The sequence below is a fragment of the Heptranchias perlo genome, chromosome 1 (assembly GCF_035084215.1).
Source record: "Heptranchias perlo isolate sHepPer1 chromosome 1, sHepPer1.hap1, whole genome shotgun sequence".
Lineage (NCBI taxonomy): Eukaryota > Metazoa > Chordata > Chondrichthyes > Hexanchiformes > Hexanchidae > Heptranchias > Heptranchias perlo.
The window spans coordinates 14,025,220-14,042,639 of NC_090325.1; the positions used below are offsets into that span (position 1 = coordinate 14,025,220).

The window sequence follows — 17,420 nt, forward strand, 5'->3', positions numbered from 1 at the left end:
CCAACCCTACAACCCTCTGAGATCTCTGCGCTCCTCCAATTCTTGTCTCTTGCGCATCCCTGATTTTCATTGCTCCACCATTGGCGGCCGTGTCTTCAGCTGCCTAGGCCCAAAGCTCTGGAACTCCCTCCCTAAAGCTCTCCGCCTCGCTACCTCTCTCTCCTCCTTTAAGATGCTCCTTAAAACCTACCTTTCACCTGTCCGAATATGTCCTTATGTGGCTCAGTGTCAAATTTTGTTTGATAATCATGCCTGTGAAGCACCTTGGGACGTTATATAAATGCAAGTTGTTAGTGTAATGTGGTGTGTATTTGGCAGCGGATTCTACAGATTGTATGAAAACTTTTTAATTTCTGAAATAACATATACTTGTATAATTGAGGAGCCTAGCTGAAAGGCCAAGGTCCAAATTATAGGACTCAACAAAGGAAAGCATGTACAATAAATCTAGTAATACTTCAGTGATGCTAGTTGAGTTCTTCCAGAAGTTTAAGCAAAGGTCGGAATGATGTCTTCCTATAACTTCGAATAAGCAGAGAATACACAAATGTATTTTGGTTAGGGGTTTTAAGCCTGTGGGGGGTAGAAAAACTGGAGGAAATAAAGCATTTTACAATATTGAAGTCCTGGGAAAGAATGAGTTAGAGTAGGCAATGAGTCTTGATTTTAACACCAGTAGGGGGGAAAACGTATAAGATGCTGTATTTTCAATTTGAGAGAAGAGAAAGAAATTTAGATGAGTAATTTTTTAAAATTCATTCGTGGGATGTGGGTGTCGCTGGCGAGGCCAGCATTTATTGCCCTTGAGAAGGTGGTGGTGAGCCGCTTTCTTGAACATTGCAGTCTGTGTGGTGAAGGTTCTCCCACAGTGCTGTTAGGTAGGGAGTTCCAGGATGTTGACCCAGCGACGGTGAAGGAATGACGATATATTTCCAAGTCAGGATGGTGTGTGACTTGGAAGGGAACATGCAGGTGGTGTGTTCCCATGTGCCTGCTGCCTTTGTCCTTCTAGGTGGTAGAGGTCACGGGTTTGAGAGGTGCTGTCGAAAAAGCCTTAGCGAGTGGCTGCAGTGCATCTTGTCGATGGTGCACACAGCAGCCACAGTGCACTGGTGGTGGAGGGAGTGAATATTTAAGGTGGTGGATGGGGTGCCAATCAAGTGGGCTGCGTTGTCCTGGATGGTGTCTAGCTTCTTGAGTGTTGTTGGACCTGCTCTCATTCAAGTGGAGAGTATTCCATCACACTCCTGACTTGTGCCTTGTAGATGGTGGAAAGGCTTTGTGGAGTCAGGAGATGAGTCACTCGCCGCACAATACCCAGCCTCTGACCTGCTCTTGTAGCCACGATATTTATGTGGCTGCTCCAATTAAGTTTCTGGTCAGTGGTGACCCCAGGATGTTGATGGTGGGGGATTCGGTAATGGTAATGCCGTTGAATGTCAAGGGGAGGTGGTTAGACTCTCTTGTTGGAGATAGTCATTGCCTGGCACTTGTGTGATGCAAATGTTACTTAAAAACTTATCAGCCCAAGCCTGGATGTTGCCCAGGTCTTGCTGCATGTGGACACGGACTGCTTCATTATCTGCGGGGTTACGAATGGAACTGAACACTGTACAATCATCAGCAAGAATCCCCACTTCTGACCTTATGATGGAGGGAATATCGTTGATGAAGCAGCTGAAATGGTTGGGTCAAGGACACTGCCCTGAGGAACTCCTGCAGCGATGTCCTTGGGCTGAGATGATTAGAACATAAGAACATAAGAAATAGGAGCAGGAGTAGGCCATCCGGCTCTTCGAGCCTGCTCAGCAATTCAACACGATCATGGCTGATCTCCTACCTCAGTGCCATTTTCCTGCACGATCCCCATATCCCTTGATGCCTTTAATATCTAGAAATCTATCGACAATGACTGAGCCTCCACTGCCCTTCGGGGTAGAGAATTCCAAAGATTCACCACTCTCTGAGTGATGAAATTCTCCTCATCTCAGTCCTAAATGGCCTACCCCTTCTGAGACTGTGACCCCTGGTTCTCGACTCCCCAGCCAGGGGAAACATCCTCCTTGCATCTACCCTGTCGAGCCCTGTAAGAATTTTGTACATTTCTATGAGATCACCTCTCATTCTTCAACACTTCAGAGAATACAGGCCTAGTCTACTCAATCTCTCCTCATACAACAAGTCCCAGGAATCAGTCTGGTGAACCTTCGTTGCATTCCCTCCATGGCAAGTATATCCTTTCTTGGGTAAGGAGACTAAAATTGGTCTCACCATGCCCTATATAATTGCATTAAGACTTCTTCACTCCTGTACTCACATCCTCTTGTAATAAAGGCCAACATACCATTTACCTTCCTAATTGCTTGCTGCACCTGCATGTTAGCTTTCAGTGACTCATGTACAAGGACACCCAGGTCCTTTTGAACATCAACATTTCCCAATCTCTCACCATTTAAAAAATACTCTGCATTTCTGTTTTTCCTACCAAAGTGGATAACTTCACACTTTTCCACATTATATTCCATCTGCCACATTCTTGCCCTCTCACTTAGCCTGTTTGTATCCCCTTGAAGCCTCTTTGCTTCCAGTTTTGTGTCATCAGCAAACTTGGAAATATTACATTTGGTCCCCACAACCAAGTCGTTGATATAGATTGTGAATAGCTGAGGCCCAAGCACCGATTCCTGCAGCACCCCACTAGTCACAGTCTGCCAACCTGAAAAAAACCCATTTATTCCTACTCTCTGTTTTCTGTCTGTTAACCAATTCTCAATCCATGCCAGTATATTACTCCCAATTCCATGTGCTCTAACTTTGTTCACCAACCTCCTGTGTCGAACCTTATCGAAAGCCTTCTGAAAATCCAAATACACAACTTCCACTGGTTCCCCCTTATCTATTTTACTAGTTACATCCTCAAAGAACTCCAGTAGGTTTGTCAAACATGATTTCCCTTTCATAAATCCATGTTGACTCTGCCAAATCCTATTATTATTTTCTAAATGTCCTGTTATCACATCCTTTATATTAGATTCTAGCCTTTTCCCTACTACTGATGTCAGGCTAACAGGTCTGTGGCTTCTTGTTTTCTCTCTTCCTCCTTTCTTAAATAGTGGGGTTACATTTGCTACCCTCCACTCTGCAGGAACCGTTTGAGAATCTGTAGCATTTTGGAAGATGACAACCAATGCATCAACTATCTCTATAGCCACCTCTTTCAAAACCCTGGGATATAGATCATCAGGTCCTTGGGATTTATCGACTTTCAGTCCCATTCATTTCTCTGGTACTGTTTTTTTACTAATACCAATTTCCTTCAGTTCCTCATTCTCGCCAGACCCTTGGTTCTCCAGTATTTCTGGGAGGTTTTTTGTGTCTTCTTCCGTGAAGACAGACACAAAGTGTTTGTTTAATTTCTCTGCCATTTCCTTATTCCCCATTATAAATTCTCCCGTCTGTCTGTAAGGGACCCACATTTGCTTTCGCTAGTCTTTTCCTTTTTACGTACCTGTTGTGGGAAAAAATCACCACTCGGAGTCAGACTTAAAGATTCAACATGCAGTTTTATTGGACAAAGCTTTGGGAGAAGACTGGACACTCCGCAGCACCGCAGCTAACTTCTCAACTTTAAAATGGTTGTCATGCTTTTTTATACCTTTGAAATACAGATTTCAGTAGCTTTTACATCATAAATCTTGATTACACACATTAACCAATTAAGTCCGCACAGCAACAACAGACAGTTTACACATTAACCAATTAAGTCCGCATAGCAACAACAGACTGCTTACGCATTAACCAATTAAGTCCGAACAACTATTATCACCTTAAGACAGCATGCCTTTGTTTTATGCAGTCTGGTTCTATAGTTTTATCAGTTCGTTATGAAATGTCCTTTGTCTTCCCAGACTGTAAGCCAGTTCTGGAATGTACAAACTCAACACTTTTAACTGTCTTTCCCACAGTCACAGAATCCATTTTATTTAATAGTGTCCCTTTGTTAATAGAATCCATTTTGTTTAATTAAGTGTCCATTTTATTAGTAGTCAAGCGTTATATTTAAGCCTTTAATTAAGGTTAGTCTAATCTACACAAAGCGCATTTCAATGTGGTTTTAGGGTAAATACCACTGTCATGTACCCATCAGTCACTTCATCGTTGCCTTTAATTCAACAGTCCAAAATCCACGCTAACAGACCCCCCTGTTGGTCATGATTATGGCTTAATAATCATAGAGACCAATACTAACAAAGTCCATGCAACATTGTATCTGCTGATGTCTGCAGCTAAAGTCTTAAATCTTTAACATCACTGGATCGTTTCATGCACCAAATTTGTCCAGCAAAGGTTGCATCGTAACTTTGTAATTACTCTTGGTAATCAGGGTCACCTGTTTTAAAAGAAACACAGAAAATCCATTGCGGCTCTTCTTGAGAGCCCAAGGGGTTAATTTGTCAAATCATCTTTTATTATTTATTTTGTCCAAAGGAATAATCCCTTTACCCGAAACCAAATCAAAAAACAAAACAGGAGAGAGGAATTGGCTAGTCTTTTTCTCTTTCTCTCTCTCTCTCTGGAGCACGCAGCCTGTCTGAAATAAACACTGTCTCTCCCACATACAGATGTACGTGGGACTGCGGACTGGAATTTCTAACTCCAAGTCCTAATCTCCGTGTTTTCAAGATGTCCAAATCTATCTCTTTTACGATTATCCACCTCCATTCCATGTCTCGCTTTGTTTTAAGACTTGAGTTAGGAGGTGTTAATATAATTGTTGAATTTTCTTAGCATTCTCAACGCGCGTTATATAATTTGTCAGGGAAGGTCTCCCCTCGTTGGTCAGATTTATATTGTATCTAGTATTCGTGAATAGCCCCCGAACTTGTCGAACTTCGTTATCATACTGTGGTGGGGTAAAACTGATAGGCGTTTAGTACCCTGTGTCAGTACATAGCTCAAGTAATGGACTTCCAATTGTCTAAGATATGCTTTCTTTTGATACGATTTGTTTTACATTTCTTTCTTATCAATTTTTTCCACTGTAGCATTGTCTGGGTGCCTTTGACATTTCCAAGTAATTGGGTCAACTTTAATAATATAACCTATATCAATTGTTACCTCATGTTCATCTGTGTAATGGTTAGCCTCAGACAGTTCTCAATCAACTGGGTCATTTCTATCTGTTTGAACTGCTCTTGGCATCTTTAGTCTGGCTTCTTGGGATTGAAGGGGTTAACATTAACTTGCTCTTGTGGTAGGAGTAATTTGATACTACTCCCTCTGAGATTAAGTTTCCACAATCAAAATTTCTCTTCACACAGTTTTGACTGATTTTTTTTTTTCACTTCTCACATTTGTGGATTGCTTTCACTTTATCTTTTTACACTATTTTTGAGATTTATTTTAACCATAGTGTTTAATCAATCACAATAGCACAAAATGCTTCGAAGATCAGTTTAATTTATAACTAGAGATTGTAACTTTCCGAGTAATTCTTTAAATCTGCACTTTATCTTTCTTTACAATTAAAACCTCATTTTGTCTTGGTGAATTGGAAACAGATATCGGTGTCCTTGGGAAGGTTAGACTTTTCTAAGCATACGTCAACGTAATTTTCACATAAATTCTTTTTTTAAAAAAAATTCATACTGGGAAACAACATCTTCCATCGTACATTTTAGTTTATAGTTAGTCTTCGTAAGTTTTATAATTTGCTCGTCATACACAACTATAGCTTTCCAATTCATTTTTTTTTTCACACAGTTTTAGTGGGTTTGATTATAACCAACTCTCTGAGCTGTTCCAGGTTTCCGACTTTTCCTATCACGGTGATACCAGATAGCTTTTTTTTATCTGTCCCGTTATTTTTTTTTTTAACCTCTTTTTAACCACAGCCAATCACAAGATAAAAATTCAAAATGCCAATTTTTAGAAGATCCCATGTCTGGAATTTGACATGCTCACATTTTATAAGAATCAGAATTTAATCGGTCACTTAACCTCAATAACTCCAATTTTAATTCAGCAATCTCAGAATTAAACACAAGACAAAACAAATACATAAACACGTAAGACGCAGTAAGAAGGGGCGTGGCCCACAACACCGAAAAAAAAAACACTCACAATCAGGACAGGCTTTTTAAAGAGACAGTACACCCTTTCTTTTCCGGGTCTCTGTCTTTTAAACATTTTAATTGATTCTTTTTTCGAATTCCCTTATCCTAGTTTCTAATTCCCTATTTTATCTTTGTCGTCACTCCACTTTTTAGTAGAGGTTCCTACTTGCCCTATTAGTCCCGCTAGTTGGTGGACTAATAATACTCCTGCCTTTTTTGTTTTATCCTTCTTTTCCCTATCTATCCACTTTCTCTGTTGTTCTAAGGTCTGAGAAATATCCCAGCCATCCTTTTGCATCTGTTTAATTAATGAGTGTCTGTCTGTCATATACTTCTCGATGAGGGAACCTGCAGGTCCCCATCTAGGTTGTTCACTTGTCATCTTTACTATCGTGCTCTGTTCTCGCTATATCCTTCGGGTCACGGTCTAACCACCGGGTTTTCTTTTCACTCGAACCTTTCGTGTCCCGGTCTAACCACCGGATTTTCTTTTCTGATATATCAGCCTCTCGCTATATCTTTCCTTCGGGTCCCGGCTTTTTTGCCGGATTTTCTTTTCTTTCAGCTATCGGGTCCTGGCCCCGGGACTTGCCGGTACTTAATCACCGATCACTGTCGGTATGTGCTGGTGTACAGCCAGCCTTATCACCGGTCACTGCCGGTCACGCCAGATTTGCTTTTCCCTCCCAAACTTTCTAAACTTTCTTAACTCCCAGCCTGAACTCCACTCCAGATTTTACTCTCAGTTGCAACTATATACTCACGGTCACAATTATCAGTTTGATAATGTGTTTCCTCCCATGGGGTTCGGTTCTAGGTTGTATGATCAGACAATACACATCGTAAATCAACTTATGCTTTAACTTATGCTCTAATCTCTGCGTTTGTTCGCCACTACAGAGTTTGGTACCGGATGGTTCTGGTTACTCGTGCTTCACAATCACAAGTGCCCCTGTTTTTGCATCCACTTCAAGATCCTGACCTTCGCGTGGGGGATCTCCCCTCTTAACAGCCAGTCTAAGGCAGGCTACAAAAGAGACACTTCCTTGTCCTTAGTCGATCAGCACAATCAACCAGCTCTTAGTTATACCCAACAGTCCCATAAATTCTCTTAACTTACCCCCCTGTGTTAACTGCACTGTTGGCTTAGTCTGACTCCCACAGTTCAATGATCTCTACTCCAGTTCGCTGATCGAGGCCAACCGATCAGCTCACCAGTAGTGAGATCCTGCCGACTACGCCAATTGTTGTGGGAAAAAATCACCACTCGGAGTCAGACTTAAAGATTCAACATGCAGTTTTATTGGACAAAGCTTTGGGAGAAGACTGGACACTCCGCAGCACCGCAGCTAACTTCTCAACTTTAAAATGGTTGTCATGCTTTTTTATACCTTTGAAATACAGATTTCAGTAGCTTTTACATCATAAATCTTGATTACACACATTAACCAATTAAGTCCGCACAGCAACAACAGACAGTTTACACATTAACCAATTAAGTCCGCATAGCAACAACAGACTGCTTACGCATTAACCAATTAAGTCCGAACAACTATTATCACCTTAAGACAGCATGCCTTTGTTTTATGCAGTCTGGTTCTATAGTTTTATCAGTTCGTTATGAAATGTCCTTTGTCTTCCCAGACTGTAAGCCAGTTCTGGAATGTACAAACTCAACACTTTTAACTGTCTTTCCCACAGTCACAGAATCCATTTTATTTAATAGTGTCCCTTTGTTAATAGAATCCATTTTGTTTAATTAAGTGTCCATTTTATTAGTAGTCAAGCGTTATATTTAAGCCTTTAATTAAGGTTAGTCTAATCTACACAAAGCGCATTTCAATGTGGTTTTAGGGTAAATACCACTGTCATGTACCCATCAGTCACTTCATCGTTGCCTTTAATTCAACAGTCCAAAATCCACGCTAACAGTACCTATAGAAGCTTTTATAGTCCCTTTTTATGTTCCTCGTTAGTTTACTCTCATATTCTATTTTCCCTTTTGTTATCAGTTTCTTTGTCCTCTTTTGCTGAATTCTAAAATGTACCCAATCCTCAGACTTACTGCTTTTTCTGGCAACTTTATCTGCCTCTTCCTTTGATTTAATACTATCTTTAATTTCTCTTGTTAGCCACGGTTGGACCACGTTTCCTGTTGGGTTTTTGTGCCTTAAAGGAATATATATTTGTTGCAAATTATGTATTAATTCTTTAAATGCTAGCCATTGCCTGTCTACCAACATACCTTTTAATGTAGTTCCCCAATCAACCACAGCCAACTTGCGCCTCATACCTTCGTAGTTTCCTTATTTTAGATTTAAGACCCAAGTTTCGGATTGAACTACATCACTTTCAATCTTCATGAACAATTCCATCATATTATGGTCACTCTTCCCTAAGGGCTCCTTTGCAACAAGATTATTAATTAACCCTTTCTCATTGCACAATACTAGATCTAAAATAGCCTGTTCCCTCAGTTCCTCAACATACTGCAAACCATCTCGTATACATTCCAGGAATTCGTCCTCCAAAGTGTTAGTGCTAATTTGGTTTGCCCAATCCATATGTAGATTAATGTCCCCCATGATTACTGTATTACTCTTGTTTCATGTGCTTCTAATTTCCTGTTTTATACTTTTTTTGATTTGTTCATGGGATGTGGGCGTTGCTGGCAAGGCCAGCATTTATTGCCCATCCCTAATTGCCCTTGAGAAGGTGGTGGTGAGCCGCCTTCTTGAACTGCTGCAGTCCACGTGGTGAAGATTCTCCCACATACTGTGCCCGACATTACCGCTACTGTTTGCTGGCCTGTAAACAACTCCCACCAATGTTTTCTGCCCCTTGCTGTACCCAAACTGATTCTACATCTTGATCCTCTGAGCCAAGATCCTTTCTCACTATTGTACAATCTCATTCTTTATTAACAGCGCTACCCCACCTCTTATTCCTTTTTTCCTGTCCTTCCTAAATGTTGAATAACATTGAATATTCAGTTCCCAGCCTTGGTCACCCTGCATCTACATCTCTGTAATGGCAATTAGATCATACCCATTTACTTCCCTTTGTGCCGTCAATTCATCTGCCTTGTTGCGAATGCTGCGTGCATTCAGATAAAGTACCTTTAATTTTGCCTCTAACATTTTTTCCTAGTTTGACCTTATTTTCTGCTGGCCTTTCTTTCTGCTGTCTTCCAATTTCACTTACTCCTTTTCAGCCTTCTACTTCTAGCTTTGTTTCTCTGCCTTCTGAATCTCCTCTCAGGTTCCCATCCCCCTGCCAAGTTAGTTTAAACGCTCCCCAACAGCACCAGCAAACCTCCCCGCAAGGAAATTGGTCCCAGCCCTGTTGAGGTGCAATCCGTCTGGCTTGAACAGGTCCCACCTCCCCCAGAACCAGTCCCAATGACCCAGGAATCTAAAGCCCTCCCTCCTGCACCATCCCTCCAGCCATGCATTCATCTGCTCTATCCTCCTATTTCTGTACCCACAAGCGCGTGGCACTGGGAGTAATCCGGAGATTACTTTCCTTGAGGACCAAATCCCTCTTTCTACCTATGTCGTTGGTACCAATATGGACCACGACCTCTGGCTGTTTACCCTCTCCCCCAGAATGTTCTACAGCCGCTGGCACCAGGGAGGCAACATATCATCCTGGAATCACCTCTGCGGCCACAGAAACGCCAGTCTGCTCCTCTAACTATGGAATCCCTTATCGCTGTTGCTCTCCTGACCTTTCTCCGCCCTCCCCTCCGCCCCCCCCCCCCCTCCCCCCAAGTGCAGCTGAGCCATCCATGGTACTATGGTACTGTGGACTTGGCTCTGGCTACACTCCCCAAGGAACCCTCTCCCTCACCAGTATTCAGACTAGTTAGAGGCGAGATGGCCTCCAATTAACACTACCATCTTCCTTTGTGCTAGGCATGACAAAATTACAAAGCGATATTGATAGATTAGGTGAATGGGCAAAACTGTGGCAAATGGAATTCAGTGCAGACAAATGTGAGGTCGTCCACTTTGGATCAAAAAAGGATAGAACAGGGTACTTTCTGGATGATAAAAAGTTAAAAACAGTAGATGTCCAAAGGGACCTAGGGGTTCAGGCACATAGATCATTGAAATGTCATGAAGAGGTGCAGAAAATAATCAATAAGGCTAATGGAATGCTGGCCTTGAAATCGAGAGGACTAGGGTACAAGGGGGCAGAAGTTATGCTGCAGCTATACAAAACTGTGGTTAGACCACACCTGGAGTACTGTGAGCAGTTCTGGGCACCGCACCTTCGGAAGGACATATTGGCCTTGGGGGGGGGAGTGCAGCATAGGTTCACAAGAATGATACCCGGACTTCAAGGGTTAAGTTACGAGGAGAGATTACACAAATTGGGGTTGTATTCTCTGGAGTTTCGAAGGTTAAGGGGTGATCTGATCGAAGTTTATAAGATATTAAGGGGAACGGATAGGGTGGATAGAGAAAAACTATTTCCGCTGGTTGGGGATTTTAGGAGTAGGGGGTACAGTCTAAAAATTAGAGCCAGATCTTTCAGGAGTGAGATTAGAAAACATTTCTACACAGAAAGGGTGGTAGAAGTTTGGAGCTCTCTTCCGCAAACGGCAATTGATACTAGCTCAATTGCTAAATTTAAATCTGAGATAGATAGCTTTTTGGCAATCAAAGGTATTAAGGGATGTGGGCCAAAGGTGGGTATATGGAGTTAGATCACAGATCAGCCATGATCTTATCAAATGGCGGAGCAGGCACGAGGGGCTGAATGGCCTACTCCTGTTCCGATGTTCCTATGACTCCAGCCAATGGAGATTTTTCGCCCTGATTCCCATTGACTTCAATTTTACTCGGGCACCTTGATGCCACACTCGGTCAAATGCTGCCTTGATGTCGCCTCACCTCTCCCCTCACCTCTGGAATTCAGCTCTTTTGTCCATGTTTGGACCAAGGCTGTAATGAGGTCTGGAGCCATGTGGTCCTGGTACAACCCAAAGTGAGCATCGGTGAGCAGATTTTTGGTGAGTAAGTGCCGCTTGATAGCACTGTCGACGACACCTTCCGTCACTTTCTTGATGATTGAGAGTAGACTGATAGGGGCGGTAATTAGCCGGATTGGCTTTGTCCTGCTTTTTGTGGACAGGACATTCTTGGCAATTTTCCACATTGTTGGGTAGATGCCAGTACTGGAACAGCTTGGTTAGAGGCGTAGCTAGTTCCCCACAGCTTGGATGTTGTCGGGCCTCATAGCATTTGCTGTAACCAGTGCACTCAGCCGTTTCTTGATATCATGTGGAGTGAGTCAAATTGGCTGAAGACTGGCTTCTGTGACGGTGGGGATCTCGGGAGGAGGCCAAGATGCATCATCCATTCGGCACTTCTGGTTGAAGCTGGTTGCAAACACTTCAGCCTTGTCTTTTGCACTCACCTCTGGGCTCCGCCATCATTGAGGATGGGGACGTTCACTGAGCCTCCTTCTCCCGTTAGTTGTTTAATTGTCCACCACCATTCACGACTGGATGTGGCAGGGCTGCAGAGCTTTGATCTGATCCGTTGGTTGTGGAATCGCTTAGCTCTGTCTATAGCATGTTACTTCCGCTGTTTAGCATGCATGTAGTCCTAAGTTGTAGCTTCACCAGGTTGGCACCTCATTTTTAGGTATGCCTGGTGCTGCTCCTGGCATGCTCTTCTACACTTCTCATTGAACCAGGGTTGATCCACTGGCCTGATGACAATGGTACAGTGAGCGTTATGCCGGGCCATGGAGTTTCCAGATTGTGGTGGAATACAATTCTGCTGCTGATGATGCCCACAGCGCCTCATGGATCCCAGTTTTGAGCTGCTAGATCTGTTCTGAATCTATTCCATTTAACATGGTGATAGTGCCACACAACACGATGGGCAGTGCCCTCAGTGTGAAGATGGGACTTTGTCTCCACAAGAATTGTGTTGTGGTCACTCCTACCAATACTGACATGGACAGATGCATTTTTTTTTATTCGTTCACGGGATGTGGGCGTCGCTGGCGAGGCCAGCATTTATTGCCCATCCCTAATTGCCCTCGAGAAGGTGGTGGTGAGCCGCCTTCTTGAACCGCTGCAGTCCGTGTGGTGACGGTTCTCCCACAGTGCTGTTAGGAAGGGAGTTCCAGGATTTTGACCCAGCGACAATGAAGGAACAGCGATATATTTCAAGTCGGGATGGTGTGTGACTTGGAGGGGAATGTGCAGATGTTGTTGTTCCCATGTGCCTGCTGCCCTTGTCCTTCTAGGTGGTAGAGGTCGCGGGTTTGGGAGGTGCTGTCGAAGAAGCCTTGGCGAGTTGCTGCAGTGCATCCTGTGGATGGTACACACTGCAGCCACAGTGCGCCGGTGGTGAAGGGAGTGAATGTTTAGGGTGGTGGATGGGGTGCCAATCAAGCAGGCTGCTTTATCTTGGATGGTGTCGAGCTTCTTGAGTGTTGTTGGAGCTGCACTCATCCAAGCAAGTGGAGAGTATTCCATCACATTCCTGACTTGTGCCTTGTAGATGGCGGAAAGGCTTTGGGGAGTCAGGAGGTGAGTCACTCTCCGCAGAATACCCAGCCTCTGACCTGCTCTCGTAGCCACAGTATTTATATGGCTGGTCCAGTTAAGTTTCTGGTCAATGGTGACCCCCAGGATGTTGATGGTGGGGGATTCGGTGATGGTAATGCTGTTGAATGTCAGGGGGAGGTGGTTGGACTCTCTCTTGTTGGAGATGGTCATTGCCTGGCACTTATCTGGCGCGTATGTTACTTGCCACTTATCAGCCCAAGCCTGGATGTTGTCCAGGTGTTGCTGCATGCGGGCTCGGACTGCTTAATTATTTGAGGGGTTGCGAATGGAACTGAACACTGTGCAGTCATCAGCGAACATCCCCATTTCTGACCTTATGATGGAGGGAAGGTCATCGATGAAGCAGCTGAAGATGGTTGGGCCGAGGACACTGCCCTGAGGAACTCCTGCAGCAATGTCCTGGGGCTGAGATGATTGGCCTCCAACAACCACTACCATCTTCCTTTGTGCTAGGTATGACTCCAGCCACTGGAGAGTTTTCCCCCTGATTCCCATTGACTTCAATTTTACTAGGGCTCCTTGGTGCCACACTCGGTCAAATGCTGCCTTGATGTCAAGGGCAGTCACTCTCACCTCACCTCTGGAATTCAGCTCTTTTGTCCATGTTTGGACCAAGGCTGTAATGAGGTCTGGAGCAGAGTGGTCCTGGCGGAACCCAAACTGAGCATCGGTGAGCAGGTTATTGGTGAGTAAGTGCCGCTTGATAGCACTGTCGATGACACCTTCCATCACTTTGCTGATGATTGAGAGTAGACTGATTGGGCAGTCATTGGCCGGATTGGATTTGTCCAGCTTTTTGTGGACAGGACATACCTGGGCAATTTTCCACATTGTCGGGTAGATGCCAGTGTTGTCGCTGTACTGGAACAGCTTGGCTAGAGGCGCAGCTAGTTCTGGAGCACAAGTCTTCAGCACTACAGCTGGGATGTTGTCGGGGCCCATAGCCTTTGCTGTATCCAGTGCACTCAGCCGTTTCTTGATATCACGTGGAGTGAATCGAATTGGCCGAAGACTGGCTTCTGTGATGGTGGGGATATCGGGAGGAGGCCGAGATGGATCATCCACTCTCCACTTCTGGCTGAAGATGGTTGCAAATGCTTCAGCCTTGTCTTTTGCACTGACGTGCTGGACTCCGTCATCATTGAGGATGGGGATGTTTGCAGAGCCTCCTCCTCCCGTTAGTTGTTTAATTGTCCACCACCATTCACGACTGGATGTGGCAGGACTGCAGAGCTTTGATCTGATTCGTTGGTTGTGGAATCGCTTAGCTCTGTCTATAGCATGTTGCTTCCGCTGTTTAGCATGCATGTAGTCCTGAGTTGTAGCTTCACCAGGTTGGCACCTCATTTTTAGGTACGCCTGGTGCTGCTCCTGGCATGCTCTTCTACACTCCTCATTGAACCAGGGTTGATCCCCTGGCTTGTTGGTAATGGTAGAGTGAGGAATATGCTGGGCCGTGAGGTTACAGATTGTGGTGGAATACAATTCTGCTGCTGCTGATGGGCCACAGCGCCTCATGGATGCCCATCTGCAACAGGTAGATTGGTGAGGACGAGGTCAAGTTATTTTTTCCCTCTTGTTGGTTCTCTCACCACCTACTGCAGGCCCAGTCTGGCAGCTATGTCTTTCAGCACTCGGCCAGTTCGGTCAGTAGTGGTGCTACCGAGCGACTCTTAGTGAAGGACATTGAAGTCCCCCACCCAGAGTATATACTGTGCCCTTGCTACCCTCAGTGTTTCCTCCAAGTGATGCTCAGTATGGAGGAGGACTGATTCATCAGCTGAGGGAGGACGGTAGGAGTTAATCAGAAGGAGATTTCCTTGCCCATGTTTGACTTGATGCCATGAAACTTCGTGTGGTCCGGAGTCAATGTTGAGGACTCCCAGGGCCACTCCCTCCTGATTGTGTACCACTGTGCCACCACCTCTGGTGGGTCTGTCCTGCCAGTGGGACAGGACATACCCAGGGATGGTGATGGAGGAGTCTGGGACATTGGCTGAAAAGTATGATTCTGTGAGTATGGCTATGTCAGGCTGTGGGACAGCTCTCCCGATTTTGGCACAAGTCCCCAGATGTTAGTGAGGAGGACTTTGCAGAGTCAGCTGGGCTTGGTTTGCCTTTGCTGTGTCTGGTGCCTAGTGGTCCGGTGTCTGGTGCCTCGTGGTCCGATGTCTGGTGGTTCATCCGGTTTTATTCTTATTAGGATTTTTTGTAGCGGGATTGTGCAACTGAGTGGCTTGCTAGGCCATTTCAGAGGGCAGTGAAGAATCAACCACATTGCTGTGGGTCTGGAGTCACATATAGGCCAGACCAGGTAAGGACGGCAGGTTTCCTTCCCTAAAGTGCATTAGTGAACCAGATGGGTTTTTACGACAATCCGGTAGTTTCATGGTCACCATTACTGATACTAGCTTTTTATTCCAGATTTTATTTTATTTAATTAAATTTAAATTCCCCATCAGCCATGATGGGATTTGAATTCATGTCTCCGGATTATTAGTCCAGGCCTCTGGATTACTAGTCCAGTAACATAACCGCTGTGCTACCGTACCTGAATGATGAACATAGTTGTATTGATGAAATAAAATCCAAAAAGGATCATCAACAGTAATGTCCACAAGGAGGTGCTGTCTACAAATAAACCTTATTTGTCGACAGCATAATCTGCTAGCTATCTTAGAGAAGGCATGAACTGGAATAGGACCCCTGAAATGTGAGATTTCTCTATTCTCCCAGGTGTTGGTTTTATGACAGGTACATCAAAAGAATTCTTCCTTTTAATAGAGCTGTCATTTTTCAGGAGAGTAATGGGACTTACTGAACCGGCTTGGTGTCAAATATGACAAACAGCTTTCATTTCTGAGAGTCTGTGTGGCATTTAAAAAGAGCAGTGTTTTCATTTAAAGCTGCCCCTACCCATTGCAGTTTGCAGTTTGTCAGGTGGCAGTTATAGATTTTATTCCTAAAAGTTAAAATACAAAATAAAGAGAAAAATTTCTCTGGCAAAGGCCCGAAATTTGCTCTGAGTGGCGAAGGAACGGGGCCCATCGTTCATTAGATTTAAACTTGCCCACAAACGATCTATGGGCTTTAGCATGGGAACTTGCTGTAATGGTGAGCTGCAAAAAGCGCAGCGTCCTCTCCCGGGCATCGGTGAGCTGTGTGAGCGGAGAAAGGAGCTCCTTCTCCCCTCAACTGATCAGATTGAAGCATCCTTGACAAGCCGTGCAGGCACAGAACCAGCAAGTGAAAGCTACAACAGTTAATTCAATGTAAAATCAGTTAGAGAAAGTGAAAAAAGAAAGGGTAAGAAATATTGAATAAAAAGATAGAGAAAAGAGACAAATAAAAAGTAAAAAGAAAAATTTTTTAAATCTCAATTAAAATCGGAAGGAATGAGACTTCACATTTTCAAAAGTTAATTTTCAGTGCCAGAGAGGTTGATTGGTAATCATTAAGACTTAGCACACCATTAAAAGTTAGTTTGGACCTAAAAAAAAAACCCAGCGTATCTTTGTCTGTGCAGATTTTTTTATTCATTTATGGAATGTGGGCGTCACTGGCGAGGCCGGCATTTATTGCCCATCCCTAATTGCCCTGGAGAAGGTGGTGGTGAGCCGCCTTCTTGAACCGCTGCAGTCCGTGTGGTGAAGGTTCTCCCACAGTGCTGTTAGGAAGGGAGTTCCAGGATTTTGACCCAGCGATGATGAAGGAACAGCGATATATTTCCAAATCGGGATGGTGTGTGACTTGGAGGGGAACGTGCAGGTGGTGTTCCCATGTGCCTGCTGCTCTTGTCCTTCTAGGTGGTAGAGGTCGCTGGTTTGGGAGGTGCTGTCAAAGAAGCCTTGGCGAGTTGCTGCAGTGCATCCTGTGTATGGTACACACTGCAGCCATAGTACGCCGGTGGTGAAGGGAGTGAATGTTTAGTGTGGTGGATGGGGTGCCAATCAAGCGGGCTGCTTTGTCCTGGATGGTGTCGAGCTTCTTGAGTGTTGTTGGAGCTGCACTCATCCAGGCAAGTGGAGAGTATTCCATCATACTCCTGACTTGTGCCTTGTAGATGGTGCAAAGGCTTGGGGGAGTCAGGAGGTGAGTCACTCTCTGCAGAATACCCAGCCTCTGACCTGCTCTCGTAGCCACAGTATTTATATGGCTGGTCCAGTTAAGTTTCTGGTCAATGGTGACCCTCAGGATGTTGATGGTGGGGGATTCGGCGATAGTAATGCTGTTGAATGTGAAGGGGAGGTGGTTAGATTCTCTCTTGTTGGAGATGGTCATTGCCTGGCACTTGTCTGGCATGAATGTTACTTGCCACTTATCAGCCCAAGCCTGGATGTTGTCCAGGTGTTGCTGCATGCGGGCTCGGACTGCTTCATTATCTGAGGGGTTGCGAATGGAACTGAACACTGTGCAATCATCAGCGAACATCCCCATTTCTGACCTTATGATGGAGGGAAGGTCATTGATGAAGCAGCTGAAGATGGTTGGGCCGAGGACACTGCCCTGAGGAACTCCTGCAGCAATGTCCTGGGGCTGAGATGATTGGCCTCCAACAACCACTACCATCTTCCTTTGTGCTAGGTATGACTCCAGCCACTGGAGAGTTTTCCCCCTGATTCCCATTGACTTCAGTTTTACTAGGGCTCCTTGGTGCCACACTCGGTCAAATGCTGCCTTGATGTCAAGGGCAGTCACTCTCACCTCAC

General features: G+C 44.6%; 1 protein-coding gene across 2 annotated transcripts in view; it reads left to right on the forward strand.

Moving 5' to 3' along the window:
* atrn (attractin) overlaps positions 1-17,420 on the forward strand; it is a 370,377-nt gene that overhangs the window by 216,897 nt on the left and 136,060 nt on the right. The window lies entirely within an intron of this gene.